This window comes from Paramormyrops kingsleyae, chromosome 10 (genome assembly GCF_048594095.1).
Source record: "Paramormyrops kingsleyae isolate MSU_618 chromosome 10, PKINGS_0.4, whole genome shotgun sequence".
Lineage (NCBI taxonomy): Eukaryota > Metazoa > Chordata > Actinopteri > Osteoglossiformes > Mormyridae > Paramormyrops > Paramormyrops kingsleyae.
The window spans coordinates 35,077,803-35,090,972 of NC_132806.1; positions in this window are offsets into that span (position 1 = coordinate 35,077,803).

Here is a 13,170-nt window from a genome sequence, read left to right on the forward strand (position 1 = left end):
CGATGTTGAGCAGCATACTGATGTTGAGCAGCACACCAACACTGAGCAGCACATCTTGCACCAATGTTGAGCGGTATGTTGATATTGAACTGCATGCTGACATCAAGCAACACATTGATGTTGAGCAGCACATTGCACACAGCACACAGCCACCGAGCAGCACACCGAGGCTGAGCAGCACACCAACCAAAGGGGCGTGCTGACACTGACCAGCACACTGACATTGAGCAGCATGGCAACCTTGAGCAGCACACTGACCCTGAACAACATGCCGCACAATGACATTGAACAGCGCACTGCCATCAAGCAGCACACCGACCATGAACAACATGCCATACACCGACATGGAGCAGGACACCAATATCGAGGAGGACACTGACTTTGAGCAGGAGAGCAATGTTGGGCAGCACTCCAACATCTAGGAACATGCTGACACTGAACAGAAAACTGACATTGAGCAGCACACCAACATAGAGGAGCACAGTGACATTGAGCAGCACACCGACCCTGAACAACATACCGCACAACGACACTGAGCAGCACACCGACCATGAGCAACATGGCACACACCAACATTGAACAAGACATTGCACACCAGTGTCGAGCAGCACACCGAGACTGAGCAACATGGCGATATTAAGCAGTACATCAACAGTGAGCAGCAAACCAACCCTAAGTAACATGACTCAGACCGATGTTGAGCAGCACATCGCACACCAACGTAGAGCAGCACACTGACCTCGAGCTGCACACCGACACTGCACAGCATGCTGACATCGAGCAACATGCCAAGGTCAAGCAGCACATTGATGTTGAACAGCACATCACACACCGACCTTGAGCAGCACACTGACACTGAGCGACACGCAAACCCTGAGCAACATGCCCCACACGCACATTGAGCAACACATTGATGTCGAGCTGCACATCACAGACTGAACATCGAGCAGCATGCTGACATTGAGCAGAATACTGATGTTGAGTAGCATATTGCACAACAATGTTAAGCACCACACTAACATTGAGCAGCACTGCAACGTTGAGCAGCACACCGACCATGAGCAACATGCCACACACTGACATCGAGCAGCACGGTCACGCTGAGCGGTCACGACATGCCAACATCGAGCAGCACACTGATGATATGAAGCAGCACATCACACACCGACATCGAGCAGCACACTGACCTTGTGCAGCACGGCAACGCTGAGCAGTGCACTAACATTGAGCAGCATGCTGACACTGAACAGCACACTGACATTGAACCACATGCTGACATCGAGTGACATGACAACATAAAGCAGCACACTTATGTCTAGTAGCACATCACACACCGACTTTGAACAGCCCGCCAACATCGAGCAGCACATCAATGTCGAGATCCACACTGACATTGAGCAGCACACCGACTTCGAGCAGCATGCCAACACTGAACAGCACACTGACATTGAGCAGCATGCCAACTTTGAGCAGTACGCTGATATTGAACAGTATGCTGACATCGAGCGACATGCCAAGGTGAAGCAGCACATTGATACTGAGGACACTGACACCGAGTGGCACACTGACACTGAGTGGCACACTGACATCGAGCAGCATATCAACCCAGAACAACATGCCGCACACCGACGTTGAGCAGCACCCTGCTTTTCTCCCAAAGGCTGAGCTGTCTCACACAGACACACACACACCACTAACAGCAGGGCTCCAGACCATTTTTGGAGACTGTGAGACTAAATTTTATACTAGGTGCACCAGTGCAACTTTTTTTTAAATCATCATCACGTATCACATGCAACACCAGGAAGAAGCAAGGCCTGGTGTGTACAGTTGGGTACTGAAAATTAGACACAGTTCTAGATTTTTAATAACCGGCATTCCATTTAGCAATTCCTACACTCCAATTTTTAATTAACTATGTTTGGGTTAATGACACCATAATGCAATGACATTTTAGTAAGGAGAAGCCAGGCACGGCGAGGCCTCAGTACGATACAGGAGAACAGAACACGTTTGCGGACAGTGAGAATAAGGGAAGCCAGGCCCGGCGCGGCCTCGGTACGATACAGGAGAACAGAACACGTTTGCGGACAGTGAGAATAAGGGAAGCCAGGCACGGCGAGGCCTCAGTACGATACAGGAGAACAGAACACGTTTGCGGACAGTGAGAATAAGGGAGGCCAGGCACGGCGAGGCCTCAGTACGATACAGGTGAACAGAACACGTTTGCGGACAGTGAGAATAAGGGAAGCCAGGCACGGCGAGGCCTCGGTACGATACAGGAGGATAGAACACGTTTACGGACAGTGAGAATAAGGGAAGCCGGGCATGGCGCGGCCTCGGTACGATACAGGAGAACAGAACACGTTTGCGGACAGTGAGAATAAGGGAAGCCGGGCACGGCGCGGCCTCAGTACGATACAGGAGGACAGAACACGTTTGCGGACAGTGAGAATAAGGGAAGCCAGGCACAGGAAATGGGAATAAGCTGCTAGTCCTGAAGCAAAACTGATTTTTACCAGAATTGCATAATCTGTATTGAGTCTGCAAGGTGCAAAGTATACGCACTCCTTTTTTTAAGCCATTTATCGATTTAGTAAAAAATGATTTTCAAACTTAAGTGAGTTAACAAAGAACAGTGCTGATGGTTTCTTTGCTGATATTTTGGTGAATAAACCCAAAATGCTGATTGAGTTCCCCCTCTTATTTTCCAAGATAATGCGGTTTCGTCTAAATTACATGCATAGCATTAAATACATACACATTCTTTCCACATCAATGATTCATTGCTTGGCAAAGAAGAACAGACACGTTTGTTAAATGGCCCAGGTATTAAATCAAGTTTAATTTCAAACCATTGGATTAGATTTATAAGCAGTTTGACCCCTGGATGAAGTTTTCCATATGTCCATTTCATTTATTAAATCGCTTGAGAATGGCCCCTCGCATTTAATTTATTTTCCAACATTTTTAAAGACCACTAGGTGTCACTCATGCTCCAGTCCTGACTACCTTTGTTCAAATTCACAAAACCGCACAATTCCTTCTTTCTCATTCTAGGTCACATTACTGAATAGGGGAGATCAGTGTCCCATTAATTTAAAAAAGCCCTTTTAAGAAAATCCTTAAAAAATGCCTTGTTAAGGAGAAAAACAGCAGGCAGGCACATTTTCTGAGCTTTATGGGCACATTTGTGGTTCTGGCTGGAAGGCGTTACACCCTGTCCAGCAGCGGTTCAGAAGGCGATCTCCTGTCTTCCTGTGGTGGGACGTCAGCTTCGAAATGCGAGCCGCCATGGAGTCAGAGCAGCGACGGGGGCTCTCAGCGTCTGATCCCAACTGTCTGAAAAGTGGCCTGTTCTGACCTCTGCCTTGACCCCCCTGGTGCCCCCCCCTATCTCTTGTCCTTTTCAGTGTAAACAAAGGTGTTAGCTGTCTTAGTGTGCCCTCCACAGTCTCGGTGTGCCCTCCACAGTCTCTGTGTGCCCTCCACAGTCTCGGCGTGCCCTCCACAGTCTCGGCGTGCCATCCACAGTCTCGGCGTGCCCTCCACAGTCTCGGCGTGCCATCCACAGTCTCTGCGTGCCCTCCACAGTCTCGGCGTGCCCTCCACAGTCTCGGCGTGCCATCCACAGTCTCGGCGTGCCCTCCACAGTCTCGGCGTGCCCTCCACAGTCTCTGTGTGCCCTCCACAGTCTCGGTGTGCCCTCCACAGTCTCTGTGTGCCCTCCACAGTCTCGGTGTGTCCTCCACAGCATTGCTTACCTCTGAATCTTGGGAATGTGTCTGCATCTTAAGCTATGACTGGGTGGGTCACAAAACATGAGCAAATAGGCTGTACTGATTGGCTTCTTGAGAAGAACAGTACCATCACGGACAGGAAATAACTTGTTCAGCCCTATTGTCTAGATGAGCACGCCGTTGGCCTTGGCATTAGAGAGGCGTGTGGCTGGGAGCTGACACCATTTCAGGCTGAATTTGTCTCACCTTTGTTCCTATTGTGTCTCAAAACCAAGGACTGGTGAGCAGTTTTGTTTAGATTTTGAGGGCAAGGTTTTGACAAGCATGTGATAGAGACTACGAGGCTGGACCTTGCAACAGCAAAAGTGAACGATCTTTTCCGGAAAGCAAACTTGCTTGAAAAACACACGTTAAGGCACTGATAATTTTAGTGTCAGACGAGAGCCTCAGGTGATGTTAAACAGCTTATTAAGTGGATTACTTTATAAGTATGCACACACATTTATATAAGGGTGGAAAATCTTCCTGAATAATTCCCTGAATCTGGTCTTAGTTCCTTGGCACATGTGAGAGTCTGGTTCCACACCATGTTTTCAAACCTTTCTTCAGTGTTGTGAGCCTCGTATCAGCTAAGCATTCATTACGGGACGCAAGAGCCTGAACACTGGTGCTGGGAGGAAGCAGGGTTTGAAACTGGCGTGTGGGATTATAGTGAGCTGTCAGTCAGCCACTGGCTGAACTGGCCTCCCAGTGGGTTGAGACACTGTGTGACAGATGATCATTGTGTGCCAGCACACAGCAATCCCAGCCAGCCTTCACCACTGAACCCAGCATTCTCATGGGCTGACATACCCCCCTAGTCTGGTATTTGTGAAATATAGACAATGTGCTGAGCACGCTTACCCAGTACTGCTGTTGTCAATTTTAACTTGCTAAAGCAAGTTCTAGTTGTTGAATTTGCTTAGTAGTGCTGGTTTACTTGTAATTTTGACTACATTGGATTTTATTATTTAGCAACATGACTAATGTGTTACTGGGAAAGTCGTTGATAATCTTATTAATCATCAAGGTCTGTGCAATGTCATTGGGGAAAATTAGTGCAGTGAAGGTAAGCCTTTTTCAGTTCCTGTGTTTCCTGTCAGTGATAGACAGCCATCAGTGTCTCAGTGATGATGGCAGTCCATTCCAGTGCATCACTGTGGGGGACTTATGGGAACCGAGAGACATTAGGGGGGGCACATAGAGAAGGGCATTGTGGGGGGGGGGGGAGGGGGTGCACGTTAGGGGTTTGTGGGGGGGGATTCTGTGGTGTGGTGATAGTGGCCGTGCATGCCAACATGTAGCAATTCGAATAAACAGATTACAGTGTCGACAACTTATCCGTGACAAGGGCAGCGTAGCTGGGCTGAAGGGGAATTTGGCCGTAGTCACTGTGGCTGGGAAGGAATGTGGGATTACCAGTGAATGGACAGAGCAGATTGTAATGAGCTTCCCCTGTGAGAGGAGAGGGAGCCAGGGCCATGGTTGGGGGGGGGGTCAGTCAGTAGGCGTTGCCCCTCCCTGCAGGCCCTCCCAAACAGGCTAAGGAAGACGTGTGGATCACCCTCTAGGGGGCACCGCATGTGCCGACTTTGTGCTTGGTGGGGGAACACAGAGATGTGCCGACTTTGTGCCTGGTGGGGGAACACAGAGATGTGCCGACTTTGTGCTTGGTGGGGGAACACAGAGTTCCCTCATGGAGACTAAAGGGAGATAGGTGAAGGCTGCAGCTTGAGCCAGACATATAAGAAGGATTTAGTGAAGACATCTGATTCATTCATTTCAGGTTGTATATATAGAGATAGAGATTTCACATGTTTTTATTAGGTTTTGGAAAATGTGAAATGACTTTGTGGCAGAACCCTGGTACGTGAAAGGTCAGAGTAAATCAATTCCCCGACCATGCTCACCCCCAGCCCGTTTCCCCGTCCTGCACCAGCAAGCGTGATCTTCTGTCTGACACGCGTGAGTCGCAAGCCCCTGAGAAAGGTTAGTGAGTCTCATGGTAATGGTGTCGCAAGCCCCTGCAACATGTGACTTTGACCCACCAGACGTTCGGGACGATATATCAGACTGTGCCCGTGATGAACATCTGTGATCTTATGGTTTCTAAGAGAGAGCTGCCTCCTTTTATCGGGGGAGGGGGGGTACTGCTCAGCTGCTTGGAGCTATTGGTCCAGTGGGGCTAGCTAGTAGGACCCTGGGAGGCGCGGCCCCCCATCTTTATGTGCCTCACGTCTGTCTCCTGCAGGAAGTGAGGCCCTGTTTACTCAGTACACCTGCTCTCCTTCCCCTTAGATGCTACAGCTGCTGGAATGATCCATATTTTGCTCATGAAAATATATAAGTAAAGAAATCAATGCCAGAGAACTAGGCACTGCTGGTCGATAATGCTAACTGCTCAGTATGAGATGTACATATCTGAGATGAGTGTGGCTGACCTTCCAAGGACACGGGTCTCATTTTTGTATTTCGGGGGGGGGGGGGGCTGGGATCTTACTATTGAAATTCCATTTAAGAACAGATGTTTGAGGACGAAGGGGCCAAGGGAGGAAGGAAGGGATGGAGACAAGAGAGTTGAACAAATTCTGCCTGCCCCGCCCGCCTACCTACCCAAGCTGCCTGCCCTCTGCAGGACCCCAGTGTTCAGCGTTTTCTGGCCTCAGTCAGTTTCAGCTTATTTGTCAATCATGGAGAAAGTGAAGACTTTGCTCTGTGACACTGTCCAGCAGCTTCTGTGCAACCCCTGAATTGCTGACCTTCCAGAAGCTTCTGCAGTGGTTGCACTCACTAGCTGGGCACCATCCTACGGCACCCTCACTTTAAGTGAATCTTTGTTTGAATTATCTGACGAGCCCTGTGATCAGAATAACAGGAAAGTTCACCCCAACCAATAAAGATGAAATAATAAAATCTCTGTTTGTATGTGCTAAACCCAGTTCTGATTCCAGTGTTCACACAATAAACTCTTAATCCTGAGATAGACAAAACAAACAGCAGAGGAGGAACTCATTTATACAGCACTTCACTTCTCTCAATTTATTTGCATGAATTCAGATTGCAGCCTCGTTCATGTAAATAAACCAAATTGGGAAATAACAAGCTGTCATTTATTGTCTTTCTCAATTAATATAGGAATTACATGGCGTAGCCAATCATTTATTCAGCATATAACATAGAGATTAATCACCCAAAATCTCTCTTACACTATTTGCTGTTTTTGCCTGTACTTGTTTCAGACCTTCTTCCTGTATATAAACTGTGCATCCATCAATCCACCCTTCATAACCACTCATCTACGATGGTATTATGTGAAGAGCAGCAGGGCATTTCAGGGCACCAGTGCACTCTGGGTAATTTAGAAACAGCTCATTATGGACAGAAAGTTTACACCTTGCACATTCAGAGTCGAGGATGGGGCTCGAACCCAGAGCCCTGCAAATGTAAGGATAATTGCTAGCTGCAGAGCCTCTTTTAATATTTTAAATATTGTCTGTTTTGCTTTAATAAGTGTCTTTTACATTTTTTAGCTTGCATTATCACTATTATTCATGTTCTTTACGTGGTTAACCGTCAGCAGGGCACACTTGCACATCTTATGCTGGTTTCCCATAACACAGCTGTGATTTTGTTTGGCTTGTCCATGTAAACACTTTTCTTGTTGATGCTGAAGAATGTTGTGCCAGCTTCTGTTCGCGTCAGTAATATGTTGATGCTGATGAGAGCATCTCTTCCACAACACAGAGGAAAACATAAAGGAGTATGAGGCGGAGGGATATACGTGAGGGCGTCCTCCGTATGAACGTAAAGGAGTATGAGGTGGAGGGATATACATGAGGGCGTCCTCCGTATGAACGTAAAGGAGTATGAGGCGGAGGGATATAAGTGAGGGCGTCCTCCGTATGAACGTAAAGGAGTATGAGGTGGAGGGATATACGTGAGGGCGTCCTCCGTATGAACGTAAAGGAGTATGAGGCGGAGGGATATACGTGAGGGCGTCCTCCGTATGAAATCGCTGCCCAGAAATAGAAAGAGACTTCCAAGCTTAATTTGATTGTTCTCTCATTTTCCCTGGGACAAGATTGAATTACCTCTGCACTCTTCGAATTCTCCCTGTTTGACTCTTTTTGTCAGTGTGTGGGAGATTTTTTTTCCCCAAACCACTCAAGGATCTTGTATACCCTGCTGTTTTGTAATTTCTGAAATTAAGTCTTTTTGCGACTTCAATTATGCCTAAATGAATTCCAAGGACAAAGCAGGACAACAGGACATGTAGCGTGAATGTCACGATTCTATTTCTGTATTTAAATTTGTTCATGGCAGAGACCTCCCACTGCTGTTATTGTTCCATACAAGCAGCCACTCTTACGTCCTCCTTAGCCTGGTGTCTTGTACTTTCTTGCGAGTTTTTTGGATTACGCACCTTTGGAAAGTTGTCGCCATGATATTTAGAAGACGAAACTTGAGAGGAGGGTCAAGACCCGGGACTCATCTCCTCCTGCAGCCAGACGCACTGTGAAGGGAAGCCTGGTGGGTTGGCAGAGGTGTAAGCAGAGCTGCTCTGGCTTTCACGGCTCCAGGCTGAGCACTTGATTCGCCCGTCCCACCCCAATGGTCACCTTCATGCTGCTGCATTAAGTGGGTATTATTCACATGAATTAGCATTCGGCTCTGCAGGTGAGCTGCTCTGGCGCTTCCCGGCTATAATGAGCTCCCTACTGCTCCTCTCAAGTAACAAAGACTCTTTTGATGTTTAACGCAATGCAGATGATCGCTCTTGGACTTAAAACATCTCACTTCAAGGTAAAACGCACTCCTAGCAAAGCTGGAAGTGAGATGCGATCTGCCCGCATCTGTGTATGTCAATTAAGGGCTCTTTCTTCTGAATGCTTTGTGTTCCGATGGAGAAGCAACAGGCTGCTCTCATCTGTGTGGAGCTCTTAGTCACGCTTGTTAGACTAGCTGTAAGTTTCCCCAGAGGTCTATCAGACGCCCCATTCCTGGAGCCCCGGTTACTTCAGATCGAGCAGTGTCACGTCCCAATCCAAACCATCAGTCTGTGCTGGCTGGGAGTGCTCAAGGAGCCCACTGACCCAGCTAGGGACCTGGGTCTAGACTCCAGCACAGAGATGAGACAGTCAGGCTATGACACCTACATGGGCAGAGCTTTTAGCAAATGAACCAATGGCAACATTATTAGGCGGCGCATGTGGAGTGTAGCCATACAGTACAAGTCTAAGTAATCACTTGTTAATTTAACAATATTCAGCTTTAGCAGAGGCTTTCAGTGGCTAGAGAGAATTCTAACCCTAAACTCAAATGGCCGGAGAAGTGGTTTTGGGAACTGGGCTCCTGATATTTTCATTCTCAATCATTCAGTTTTCCTCAATGAAAGCCTGAATATTAAGTGCCAATTAATGGTTTTTAATATGAACACCCCGCACCAGATCCCACAAGTGTTGTATCATTTGTATAAAACTCTTCACACTTTTCCCACAGTTGATGAAAATTAGACCTCTGAGGTGGACCTTTATTTGTAATGTCTCAAAAGTGTGGAATGTTCTAGAAGGTAATCAAAGCTTGAGTGGTAAGGAAACATGAGGATGAGCAGATTGTGAGGTATCTGATTAGAGAAGCTTTTCAGTATCCATCTAGCCAATTAAAGTCCCTCATACGAACGCGTCAGTGGCTGAATTTTCATAATATTCAGGCCAGATGTCTTCGCGGGTCATGTAGATATAATTACAAAACATGTTTCTTTCTGAAATGTTGGTAATTTGCTCATATGCTGCATGCTACAACCTATTCTTTGCAACAACCTTATGTTCAATGCAGTTAATCAGGTTTGCAAGGCTCATGATACAGTTCTGGTTGGTTAATCAGCTGTGCTGCAGTTTCTGGAGCGATTTGGAGACCTGTCACCTGTGAACAGAAGGTAGACTCGCATTTTCCGTCTTGCAGCATCCGTATCGTTCAGATCCATTTAACTTTGGGTCTTGTGACGCCAAGGTAGATGCCTCAGATCACTGCCGTGTGATTTTTAAACTCATGGCATTTTCGATTGAATGTTTTGGCATTTTAGAATGATTATTGTCATCAGACAAACCTATCAGATGCTGTGTTACTTCAATTATTCATTGTATTCCCTCGTCTCTGCTTCTACATTTGGTGAATGGGAACGGTTGAGCTTTTGAACTACTAAAAGGACAACCAATTAAAGAAAATATCTGCTTTCAAGAAGGTTTATTTTTACCATCAAGGTCAAATCAGATGTCCGAAAGTCCTCGAGGCAGTCGTCCAGTGTGCGTAAATACATAAAAGCACAATTATATCTTGATCTCTTTAAAATTCATTCCTTGCGCTTCATTCCTGTCTTCTATTCCTCTTCCTCCTCCACAGTACGACTCGGCAGGGGCTCTCTGTTTAATGCTGCTCATTTAGAGTCTAATTAGCGGCCTGATCAATAGCGGAGATATGATTAAGCGGGGGGAGGAGGCGGCCAGTAATGAGGGGTGCAAACTTGTCTCCGGAGTGCAGGGCCCGTGGCATCGCATCTGTATGCGGGGGTCTTGACATGTCACCATTTTTCATTTTAATCGAATCCGTTAATTCCATCCTTTCCCTTCCACAAGTCTTCACTCACACCATGCATCCTATTCCTGGGGGCACTTTATAACCGAGACCAGTGTGGCACTCCTCATCTCCCACTCTTTGCTGGTTTCAAATGATGTTCTGCATTTTCCCCCGGCAGACTTGGTTTTAAACCGGGGGGGCCACGTGGGAGCTGGGCTGACGTGTCATCCCTAAGCGAACTGGAGTTACAGCTACATGTCGCACGGGGTCTGATTGATCACTCTTTCTCTGTGGCTTCTGGCTCCTTCATTTGATCCCTGTCGTAACTCCTGGTGGCCGGCTGGCAGCGTTAAAGAGGACGCTTTTATGTTAATACTTGGGATTCCATTACGGAGGTGGTAAAATACTTTCTGAGCACGACGACACAGTCCTGTTTCCTGCTAGCTATGTCTGGGTCACACAATATGTGCTTAACATCTCATGTGATGCCAACTCTTTGTCTGTGGGGCCTTTCACGATACCGCAGAGCAGACGAACCGGAGCTGCTCTCCTTGATCCGCTGGTGTTGATGTGAAGCTGGCTGGCAGTTGGGCTGTGATCCAGGCAAGAGATCGTCGCCATGAAACTGTCTGCAGTTTCCCTCCTGTAGGGTCTGAGAATCATCCAGCCTGGAGCTGATCACAGCCTGTGTCTGTTCTTCCTGGATCTGTTTGCCAGCATCACCACGGTTCTGGAGTCCGGTGACCTATTGGAAGCTAAAGGTAGTATAGAGGTTAAGAAGCTGAACATTGGCATCGGTCCTGCTGGCCCAAGTTGGAAAAATTACCCCATTTTTCATCCATCCATCAATCTCCCATACCATCTATCCAGTACAAGGTTGTGGGACATTGTTTTTAATCCCTGAAAAATTATTATTATTGAAAAATTATACTATAAGTATAGAAGACAAACACATTCAACATAGCTAAATACATGAACCTGATGGGTCACATTATCTTTTCAAAGATTTTGTCTTTTTTCATTTGCTTTCCGATCAGTTCTCAGTTCATTTATAAGTAGTTTTCTAGCCTGTTTTAAAATATACCCTTCAAACTGAGTTAAGTAGTCCCACAAAACTAATTGTTACTGCAGAAATATTAATATAATTAATATAATGTTTCCATCATTTAGTCTTACAGGCATTAATGTTTTTATTTTTAATTGTTAAAATGCCAAACAGATTATTCAAATGAGTAATGTTTCTATTTAAAATGGATATTTACACCAATAACAATAACGCTGGCATGATCATCATGTGCACCATTCTCTTAAAAGTGCCATGATGTGTTATAATATACTGTACAAAAGCATTTTTAATGTGTTTTAATAACATTTCTTATTTTATGAAATGGGATGAAAGGGGTCACGACGACCATGGCTAAGGAGGATGTTATAGCCTCAAACGTAAATGCTTCTCTTGCTGCAGGAGGGGCTGATGGGAGCTGAGAAACGACTAATGGGCAGGATTGAGGAAGGTTACATCTTATAACTGCGGACGAGATAGATATCGCCTGCCAGTATTACAGAGTGTCCAGGGGTGTCGGCACGGTTTATGAGTATTATTTATACCCAGTAATGAACACCATAATGAAAAGTGGACACAACTATAAATATGGGCAGCAACATAATGTGTTAGACGATCATTGGGGCAATTAACGCATCTCACGAATGTAGAGGGAGGTGGATTTTTTTTTTTTTATTCTCGAAAAACATATTTTATCTAGAAGTGTTGTGCTTAAGTGTGTTTGAGTTTCTGCAAGACTTCCTGTGGAGCAAGGCATGCTGAGCTGTGACGGGAGAGGCGAATCTCCTACTCATGTGAACATATTTGCCCCTTCTTCTGTAAGAAAAGCATTCTGATGCTTGTGGCTTGAAAATAAATATGCCAAAACGGTCCTACAGCGGTGATTTTAACATCTTGAACACCGGTGTTGATTTTAGCGGTTAATATGTATGTTGTCTGTTGAAAAAGACCACCTTTTGAATCGCGCTTTGGGCGACTTCCTGTGGCCCGCTCACTTCCTGGGGGGTCGAGCCCCACAGCTTACTCCACGCCCTGAAGGCACCCCGGCATGTGCTGCCAGTACGTCTCCATCAGCCTGTCTCTCTCACACTCACTCCAAGTGTTGGCCTCCTCAGAAGACCAAGGATGTTTGGAGTTTTTCAGAAGCGCTTTAGGTCAATGTCTCACTCTAGGCACTCACTGAGGCAGGATGGTGGAGCTTACAAACCTTCAGGCTTGGTGTAGAGGCTGTGGATCATTTATCAGCTTCCTCCTCCATCTTTTCACCTTCACTCCTCATAATTCCCACCCTCCTCTTCCTGTTTCTCTATTCCTTTCCTGGCCAAGCTTTCAAGAAATTTCATCACTGACATCAAAGGATCTCCCCCAACTGACTGTGCAGTTTTGGACAGCAGACAGCTTGCTGCATAACACCCCACAGGACACTCACTAACAATGTTTTGAGCATGTTATAACAAAAACACGGGCAGGGAGGAAGTAAATTAATAGAATTATTCATAGCCTGGGATATTGTGGACTTATGAGATTATCACAACATGCAGGGAGACTAAAAGAATATCTAAGAGTAAAATAAAAGGAAATGTATGTGCCCACCTGAACTGTGCTGTAAGCAACTTGCAATTGCTAAGGAACAACAAGGGTGAAAGACACTGTCAAACGCTTGTGTGTATTTATAGATCATCCATCCATCTTTCATCCAGTACTGGGTCACAGGCAGCCTGGAGCCTATTGCAGGCAGAATATAACACAAGGCAG